Below are 11,035 nucleotides of genomic sequence, written 5' to 3'. Positions count from 1 at the left end.
GTTCTGTTGCTACAATATGTGGGGTAGCTAGTGATATTAGTCATAGATATGGCAAACGCTAGAAGAAGTCATAGATATCATAGGCAGTAATTTGTTGAACTGTAATTTAAATCAGTAGGCATAATGTCAGAAACAATTGCTAACAATGTTAAAATATAATCTCATGGAAACAATTTGGAGTTGTGCTCATTTCTTTCATACTTAGCCAAAAGCTACTGTGGCAAATAAAATTGTACTTAATTCCCTATTTGGAGAAAGTGAAACTTTTTGAGTCAAAATCAATAACAGCCCAAGGCTGTTATAATTAGTACTTGACTCATCATTTATTGGGGGAATAACTGATGTAGAGGAATAAAGAGAATTGAATACTGTGTAGGCAAGATTAGAGAGAAGGCAGTTCCCTGAGTTGGACCCTCTTCCAACTACCTCTTCAGAAGCAACATAAGCAGGGATGAGCAAAGAAAGCCAGGGCACTGTGAGTAGCCGGAGAACTTAGTGACCAGTATTCAGGTACAATTGGTGTGGCCAGCAAGGCTGAATAGAGTAATAAGAAGCAGATGATGTCCACAGGCCAGGTTTCATGCACAAGGGAGGAAACAGTTTGGTACTTAGTTGCTCACCTGACTGGGAATTGCTGGGGCTGGGAGCCTACACAATGAATCCACTGTCCTCAGCAGCCATTTTCCTCTTTTTAAATTATGATTGAGGCAGAGAAAAAAAGATGGAGAGAGAGTAACATCTACAGCCTGCTCCACAGCTTGTGAATCTTCTCCCAGGCAGTGGGGAAGGAAGGTTCAAGCCTGGCTCCTTGATCATAGTGACATGTGCACTTTACTGGTGTGCCACCTCCTGACCCCAGATTTCCTTTTAATGATCTACTTTATCCAGATGGTGCTCAGGTACTATCTTTTCCCTGGCTCTTTTCCTTCCTTTTTCTCTTTTTCCCACTCTTTTTTTTTCACACTTCATCCATTCATCCATTTCTCACTTCTATTTCACTTACTCTGAAGAGAGCAAGCTTGGCCTCTGAGCCTAGTACAGACTTGTTTTTAGCTTGAGAGATGCTTCAAAATTGTGTTCGGGGGACCATATAGCATTCATCATGAGATAAATTATAATCTTATGAAAATCAATATTCCAGATCCAGGCAATGACAAATCTGACTAAGTGCACACATTACAGTGAGCAAGGATCCAGGTTCAATCCCCTGTCCCCCACCTACAAAGGGAAAGCTTTGCAAGTGGTGAAGCAGGGCTACAAGTGTCTGTCTCTTCCCCTCCCTCCCTTTCCTCCCTCAATTTTTCTCTGTCACCTTCCAATAAAGTAAATAAAATATTTTATTTTATAAGTAAATAAACATGTAAATAAAATGTTTAAAGAGGAAAAATAAATCAGCATTCCTAAATCCTATTGAAATGTGGTAGGGAGACCTTTAGCTTCAGCTGACACCCCACAATCCCGAGTGCTACATGTACCAGAGTGGTGCTCTGGGTTGTCTCTTTCTCTCTTGCTCAAGTAAACTCTGTCATTTGTAGTAAGTACAATAAATCTTTAAAAATCTTTGAGAGGACAGAGAAGGCTAGGAGAGAGTTCCCACGAAGGCTAAGGGAAAATGGAGGTTGTAGGGCCAGGCAGTGGTTCGACTGGCTAATCACACACATTACAGAGTACAAGGACATGGGTTCAAGCTCCTGGTATCCCCATCTGCAGGGGGGAAAGCTTCACAAGTGGTGTATCTCTGTCTCTTTACCCCTATGTCTCTCCACCCCTTCTAAATTTCTCTATCCAATAGTAAATAAACATATTTTAAAAATTAGGGAAACAGAGGTGTCTCTTCTCACAGCATGCCAGTAAAAGCCATAGTGAGGGGTGCTGCTCTTTATATAGCAGGATTTATAAGTACATATAAAGTGGGAGAAGTCCACACATGTCCCATAATGAGACTTCACTTTTACAAATGCTTTTTTTTTTTTTTTTGGTGTCCAGATAAATCCCTTTTGTTAGTGGAATAATCAGTTGATTTTTGTTGAAGCCCTCACACTCACACCAGGGTTCATCCCAGACCCTTGCTAAGAGCAAATCCAGCTATTTCTTCTTAACAGATTCTGGCAAGAAAGTGACCCAGAGTCAGGATGAGCAATTGGAGCCTTTCCCAACCTAGGAGGTCTGTCAATTACCACAGTGTGAGCATTGCAGGGCAAAGGATGGACATTCCCAAGTAAGTGAGAAAGGAGCAGATGAACCATTTCAGTTATGCAGACACCTCACAACCACAAGAAATTCATCTCCCAAGGCAGCATTTCCCCAGCACAGGGCCCTGAGAAATGGGCTTGGTAGCTACTGGGTAAAATACCTCAGCCTTCAGAATATCCCAGGGGCACCTGGGGAGCCTGAAGCTCCTGGGATAGTGACCCCTGACCATCTCTTTACCAATGCCTTAGTCAGCCTCACATGTGAGTGTTTTTATAATTGTTCCACGATGTGAAAAAAGACAGACTTTCAAATAACCTGAAATTGTGTACAGGTGAAAGAAGGTTAGAGAAGACTTTAGCTGAAAGAAAATATTTCAGAAGTAGGGGCAGGATGTGTTCTTGTAATGATGATTTTCCACCTGTGGAGCTGGAGCTGGGAAAGAACACACACACAAACACACACACACACACACACACACACACACACACATTTATGTAACAACAAAAAGGAAGGGCATCATGTCACAATAGGAACAGACCTCTGGAAACTGATGGTAAGGGACATATTCAGACAGGGAAAGACAACACTAAAAGTAATTGCATAATGTAATGTGTGAACATTTTTCCACACTATAGGACTGTTGATCTCCTGGAGGCTACCACTTTCTTTGATACACTTTCTGTACCAGATACATCCTAGAGTTGTAGAATAAATGCTTTTGGTTCCACCAGATACACCAACACTTCAAGTACATTCACATACCTTTGGTAATGGGTTAATGTAGTGCTAGAAAGAGAAAAATCCCAATAGAGGCTGGGTGGTGGCACACATGTGAGAGCACACACACGTTACATTGCACAAGGACCCAGGTTCCAGCACTTGTCCTCATCTGCAGGGGGAAAGCTTTAAAAGTGATGAAGCAGTGCTGCAGATGTCTTTCTGTTTTTCTCCCTCTCTACTTTCCCATTCCCTCAACATTTCTGACTGTTTCTATTAAATAAATAAATAAATAAATAAATAAATATATTTTTATGGAGAAAGACAGAGAGCCCAGTTAAAGAATGTCAGTTAGCAGAGATGCTTTTCTAGTTCCTCCTGAGATCTGAAATTTATGAATTTTCTTTTCAATCACACTTGCCCGTATCATTTTTGGAATCTGCATAAGAGTACTAACAGGTTTTTTTAGTGTCTTTATTGGGGGATTAATGGTTTACAGTTGACAGCTAAACACAATACTTTGTATATGCATGTTTCCCAGTTTTCCACATTACAATTCAAGTCCCACTAGGTCCTCCTCTGCCCATGTTCCAGGACCTGGACTCTCCTCACCCATCCCAGAGTCTTTTACTTTGCTGCAATACACCAACTCCAGTCCAAGTTCTGTTAGTGGTTCCCCTTTTGATTTTGTTTTTCAACTTCTGTATGTAAGCTAGATCATGACATATTCATCCTTGTCTTTCTGACTTATCTCACTTAATATTATTCCTTCAAGCTTCATCCAAGATGGGGAGAAGAAGGTGAATTCACCATTTTTAATAGTTGAGTAGTATTCCACTGTGTATATAGACCACAACTTACTCAGCTACTCATCTCTAACAGATCTTTCCACTTGCTTACCGCACTTACTGATTCACTGTACAGCACTGTGCACTTTTACCTTAAGGTGTATATTTTCCCATAACTTATGGCTACATGTATATATTCTTACCTTTAGGTTACTGATTATTAAAACTTTGTTCTCCTTTATATCTTAATTATTTTCAGCCACCAAGTTGCAGTTTCTACCATGATGCCAACTGGACTTCCCCTGGCAGGTGACCTCGCCAATGTGTTCTGGATCCCCACCTCTCTAGAGCCCTGCCCCACTAGGGAAAGATAGAAACAGGCAGGGAGTATGGATTGACTTGCCAATGTCCAAGTCCATCAGAGAATAAATTACAGAAACCAGATCTTCTACCTTCTGCATTCTAGAATGATCCTGGGTCCATGCTCCCAGAGCAGGTAATGAATAGGAAAGCTTTCAATGGAGGAGTTGGGATAAAGAACTCTGGCGGTGGGAATTGTGTGGAATTGTACCTCTCTTATACAATGGACTTGTCATTCAGAATTAAATAAATAAAAATAAGACTAATACAAAGAAGTGGTCTGAGAGGTGGAGCAGTTGATGTGGCATTGGACTCTTAAGCAAGATGTCCCTACTTAGATCATCAGCAGCACATGTACCAGAGTGATGTCTGTATTTTTCCTCTATCTTTTCTTATTTTTCTCATTAATAAATAAATAAAATCTTTAAAAAAGAATACTATCATAGTCAAGAGAACCAGTGTAATGGTTATGCATGAGGCTCTAAAGTATTAGATTCAATTAATACCCATACCACCATAAGCCAGAGCTAATAAATGCTCTGGGAAAGAAGAAAAAAAGTAAGAAAGAGAGAAAGAAAGAGAGGTAGAAAGAAAGAAAAAGGATATAACTAGAAATTTTCTATATATTCAGCTAAATACTGTTACAGAAAACACTTTGCATGCCTTGTCAGATTTGTCCCTGTGGTTGCAGGTCTAGGATCTTCAGACTTCTATGATACATGTGCTAGAACATGGTAGTTCAAGTAGAGCCATTTCATAGTCCCTGAACTGTCTTTCCCTGCCCATATATGTCTTACACCTTATGGTCCTAATGGGAATAAGCACACAGGTAAGCAGAACCGCAGACATCATATCAAAATGCCATGCCATGCCATGCCATGCCATTAGCCATCCACTGGCCATCACAAATGTGAGGAGATGCACATACTGATACAGGAGAAGAGACACCTGTTCAGGTCCCTGAAGCAAATAGTAGTTCCTTTCAGTGATGCATTTGGAGATTCTGGGTTATTGTACAAGGTCTAGAAGGAGCAGCACAGGGTTCAGGTCATTGTATTCTTCAACTCCACGTACTCTTAATCCCATAGACTCTAAAATGCAGGACTTCTACAGCCCTTGTCTGTAGTCAGTATTGCAATAAAGTGCTGGTGTGTTCTGGTTACTTGCCACCAAGATAAGTCATGATGCTTTGTAGACCATAGGTATCCTCTCTCACTGAATACAGGTCCCACCTTCCTCACTGCAGGGCCTCTGCCACAAGAGAAGATGGCACATCTCTCAACAGTCACTTTCCATCCAACTTTCCCCACCACTGGCTCTGAGTTGTGTTGGTATCTTGGTAATAGGCATAAAAAAACAGTGAGGAATAGGAGGAGGAGGACTGCTTATGGCCCAGCAGATCCAGATACAAATCTCATTCTACCAATCCAAAGATCTGGGCCATACTGTTCCAGTAATCTTGAGAAATATTAGAATTTCAATTTTATGCTATATAATAGGATGAAATCACACAATTTAATAAAAATAATATTTACTATACATTATATATTTAAATATATTATGTTACATTTTGTTACCTATAACACATATGTAACATAATTATATAAATTATATAGATATATATATAGTAGCATTTATATAAGTTTCAATACCTTAAGTAGTGTATATATGAGGCATTGAAGCACACTGAAATCACATTGATAATGTTGCTGGCCAGCCAGCCAGCCAGCCAGCCGGCTGCGCCCAGACAACCCCGCACACCGCAGCCTCGCAGTCCCGCAGCCCGCAGGAGGCCGCCGCCAGCACACAGGAGCCCGATGCCAGCATGCAGGAGCCCAATGCCAGCACAGAGGCAAGCTCAGACCTACAGGGATACAGAGGTTACACAGGCTCCTGTGCTGAATATGGGCCTCAGAGAAGATCAATGGGGTTTACAGTTAACAATATTTATATACTTTCCCCCATATTTGGGAGCTACTCTCTTCCCTGATCCAGCTTTATAGTCCTTTTTCCAACTATGACACCATCTTCCCAGACAATACCTTGGGTCTACCTGTTAGGCTCAGGCAAAAACTTGTCATGGGCCTTTTGAATATACCGAAAACAAACCTACCAGATTTTTGCAATATGGAGAAGCCTGGATCTCATCTGCAATATCCTTGCTTTTAGGTTCATGATTAAGTAAACTTTTTTTTTACCATAAAACTGCTCAGCTATGACTTTATGGTGGTGTGGGAGATTGAACTTGTGACTTCAGAGCCTCAGATGTGAAAGTCTCTTTGCATAATCAAAATGCTAAAATGCTATTTACCTGCACCCTTTATATCTTAATTTTGTAGCCAGCAGGTGCCATATGCTAACATGATGCCAACCTGACATCTCTGAGCTTATGACCCCACCAATGTGTCCTGGAAGCCTGCCTCCTTAAATCCCTTCCCCACTATAGAAAGAGGAAGACAGGCTGGGAGAATGGACCAACCTGCCAACGACCATGTTTAGTGGACAAGCAATTACGGAAGCCAGACCTTCCTCATTCTGCACCCCATAATGATCCTGGGTCCATACTTCCAGAGGAATTTTAAAAAAATAGGAAAGCTTTCAGGGGTAGGGGAAGGATGGGATAGGGAGTTCTGGTGGTGAGAATTGTGTGGGAATTCTGTTTTCTTAAGTGAGAGAAGTTTTCAGCTAAAACTGATCTGAAAATGGACTGGCCTTTGGCCGTGTCCTCCTCCACAGATATACCTATCACTCTTATATTTGATCTTTTGATGGAGTCTGCAGTTTCACAGAGAGTTGCTTCAGTCTTCTGAATCATTGGACTCCCCCTCAGCTCTGAATTTAAAGAGTGGGCAAGCCTTATCTTCTAGATTGGGAATTATTTCTTCTTCTGAATGTGTGAGTAGATTACAGTTAGTGTCATTTACTCCCGAGAGTTCTCTTTACAATTTTTATCCCATGCTTCCTAATTGCTTAGTGAGTTCTGTTTGTAAAGATTTTAAGATGATTAGCAAATTATGTTGTGTGCTTTAATTCCACAGTAAAATGTTCTTTCCTTCTTTTATGTGAGTAAAGGAACATATATATTCTTTTTTATTTATAAAATGGAAACACTGACAAGACCATAGGATAAGATATGTACAACTCCACAAAATTCCCACCACCAGAACTCTGCATCCCACCACCTCCTTTTATAGTTTTCCCATTCTTTAAAACTCTGGGAGTACAGACACAAGGTCATTGTGAGATGCAGAAGATGGGATGTCTGGCTTCTATAATTGCTTCCACACTGAACATGGGTGTTGATAGGAGGATCCATTTTCCCAGCCTGCCTCTTTCTTTCCCTAGTGTTGTGGTGTTCTAGGTAATTAAGCTCTAGGACACATTTTGGGGGTTGTCAGTCTAGGGAAGTCTCATTGGTATCATGCTAGTATCTGGAACCTGGTGGCTGAAAAGAGAGTTAACATATAAAGCCAAATAAGTTGTTGACTAGTCATGAACCTAAAGGCTGGAGTTAGTGCAGATGAAGATTTGGGGGGTCTATTTTGTAAACATCTAGTAGGCACATTTTAGTTCTATACCAAAGGTATTGTGGCTATAATAGTTTTCTTTTCCCTGAGCCTAAAGTCTGATATGCAGGTAGATCCTAGTTATTGTCTGGGGAGATGATGTCATGGATGGAAAAAGGACCAGAAAGCTGGATCAGGGAAGAAAGTAGCTCCCAACTATTGGAAACGTATATAGATATTGTTGACTGTAAACCCCATTGATTTGATATGATCTGGGGCCCATGTTCATCTTAGAAGCCTATGTGACCTCTGCATCCCTGTAGATCCCTGTAGAGCTCACATTCTGTGGTCATGAGTAGGAACAGTACAAGCTGCCCAATATCGGGACCCTTCTTCCTCAAGTGTAGCATAGAGTGTATTGTCCATCCTCCCTTCAGAGGACAGGACATTATCTACCTCTGTTGGTGCAAGTTGAGGGCAAGGTCCTATGGAGGCCCACAAAGGGGTCTGTTTTGTTGTTCCTGGTAGAGATTACTGGTAACAATGGAGAGAGGGATTGGGGATTTATTTGATGTCTAGGTCCATCATTTCCCTTTGGGAATATCAGGACTCCCCAAGTAAGGCCCCAGATGATGGGGTGGCCTGATGGTGACTAAAGAGTCATCCTTAAAATATGCCAGTCACTTGCCCTTATTCAGATTTCACATATCTTGCTTTGATAAGGATAGCTTGGAAGTGAGTGAGGGAAGTATAATAGGAAGTGGGTGAGGAGGGTATCTAAGTCTAAGTAGACACTATTTCATTATGATCTTCATACTGACTCACTAAAGAGTATTGTGTACTTTTGCCTTCAGGTATATATTTTGCCCTAATTTATGGATTCATGTGAACATATGCTCTGTCTCACAGGACCTGGTCTATATCTGTGATTTGGGACTCTGTTAGGAAGTGAACCACCTGGAATGGAATTAGAGAATCCTATGAAAGGAAAGGTCTCACTCAAGTAATGAGGCTGAAGATTTGACATTCCATGCCTGATGTCTCTGGAAACAATATGAAGTGAAGCATGCCAAGGTGGTACTAGCTGCATGGATTAGATGGGGATCACCAGATGTGATGTCATTTGGTATGAACTGAGAGAAGCATGCAGGAAAGTGAGCCCCACTCTAGAGGTTCCAGGACTGGGGAAATATAGGCTTTATAGAGGAAGGGGGAAGTTCCTGCTGTCTTAGGGTTTAAAAAGGCAATAGATTGATATTGCTATAATCACATTACTTGGTAATTGGGTTCACTTTGAAAAATCCCTTTGTTAGGATTAGCTGTATCATACCCAACATCACCATAATTTATATCCTTTGACATTATTTGTATATAGCTGTGCCACCAGCTACTACTGCTCTCCCTGGTCTAAGCTTTTAAGAGAGTCAACATATCAAAGACTCAGCCTATGATCTGTGCATTAAAAAGTTGAGACATGGGGGGTTCCAGGAAGATGGTGGACTGAGAATATGCTAGTGGCTTGAGCTCTGACCACAACAACAACAACAACAACAATAAACACCACAGTGACCAAGCAACAAGGGCAGCGAAAGGGGAACAAATGGAGTGCAGGAGCTGTGGATTATTCGTGGTGCAGGCACTCAGCTGTGGCAATAACCCCTTGAGGCAATCAATCCATAAATGAAGAACTAATACAGGTAACAGAGACTTATATGTCCCAGTGTGTTTCCACTGAGTTAATGTAAATGCACTTTTAATTACTTCTTCATTTATTTATTACCTTGCCACGAGAATTTCTTTTCATTGCTAAAAAAAAGTGCCCCTTCAAGGGTACCAGGTGGTGCCACACCCAGTTAAGCACTCATGTTACAATGCAGGAGGACTGGGCTTCAACACCCTGGTCCCCACCTGCCAGGGGAAATCTTTACAAGTGGTGCAGAAGTGCTGCAGGTGTTTCTCTCTGTGTCTCAAACTCTCTCTCCCTCCCTTCCCTCTCAATTCCTATCTATTTATTCCAGTGAATAATCAAGAAAATAGAAAGTAATAAAAGAAAAAGGAAAAGGAAATATGCCACGACTTCAAATGGGCTACTCAGGAAAATGCTTTCCTTGTTAAGATCCTCACAGCATTCCATATGCATAAAGGCAAAGACACCATGTATTTTTTAACACAGATTTTATATTTATTTATTTGTTTATTTATTTAGGTGCTTACTCACTTTTGTTATTGTTGAATTAATGTTTTACATTTGACATTGACTAAGGATCTGACACCAGGGGTCTCCAGTACCCCTAGATGGTACTCTCCCTCTACAAAACCGATCCATTGACCTGTCCATCCATCCATCCACCCATCCATCTATCCATCCATCCATCCATCCATCCATCCATCCATCCATCCATCCATCCAGCAGTCAACAAAGCTAAGTACAAAAGGAGATCTCTCCTTGAATGGTGAAGAGAATCAACGATGCACAGGTAGGTTGCAAAGGGGCCAGTTTGGCTGAATAGGGCAGAGAGGCTGAACCAGGGAATGTGTTGGGGCGTGTGGGTTTGGGTGGAGTGAGCCGGAGACCCTGTGAGCTGGGTCACATTAGGGGCAGGCAGGGGGTGGAAGGGGATGGGAACAGCTGTCACTGGAGCACCATCACAAGTGCTGGAGCTGGTGAGCAGGGCACCTGGAAGAGAGGACAGACAAAGGAGAGAAGCAAAGTGCAGAGGAGAGGAGAGGGGAGAGGATGGTGAGGACAGGAGAGGACAGGAGAGGACAGGAGTTGGAGGGGACCTGAGAAACATACCTGGACAAAGGCAGCATACAGACATCCAGGAAGGCAGGCAGGCATGCAGGCAGCTCTGGCCTGGGCTCCCTGGATCCCGGGCACACCTCCACCTGTCTTCTCTTGGCTGCCAGCCCTGAGGTCCCTCTTCGGTCAGCACTGTCTTCCCATCCTTCCGTCCCTCTGTGCCAGGGCCCAGGCGTCTGGGCGCTGTTGCCTCACCTAGTGGCAGGGCAGTTGGGCTACCCAGTGCCAGTGTGGCCAGCACAGATTGCCAGGGGCTAGGACATCACAGAGGGCTCCTGTGGTTGCTAGGCTATGGGGACACTGCCCATCCAGTTGGCCAGCAGCCATGACCCCCACGCTGAACTTGACCTGAGGGGTGGTGGCCAGCCACCAGAGCCAGAGCCCCAGGGCAAAGCAGGTGCTGGTCGGCCGGGCCAAGGGGCTATGGGCAGATTGGTGTGTGTCTGGGCATGGGGCTGGCATCTGACAGCCCAGGGCTGGGGACCAAGGTCCGCCAGGCCCCTGTCCCACCATGTGCACTGACACACAGTCTTGCTGACTGACTGACAGTTCCCGCCCCAGAGATACCCACACCAGGTCCCTGGGTGCCCTGAGCTGCCCCTGAGGGTTGGTGGGTGCCTGCCTGGACACCTGCCTCCGTAATGGAGGCCTGTATTAATCCCGATGCC

This window comes from Erinaceus europaeus, assembly GCF_950295315.1.
Source record: "Erinaceus europaeus chromosome 6 unlocalized genomic scaffold, mEriEur2.1 SUPER_6_unloc_12, whole genome shotgun sequence".
NCBI lineage: Eukaryota > Metazoa > Chordata > Mammalia > Eulipotyphla > Erinaceidae > Erinaceus > Erinaceus europaeus.
This window is presented reverse-complemented; position numbering follows the sequence as displayed.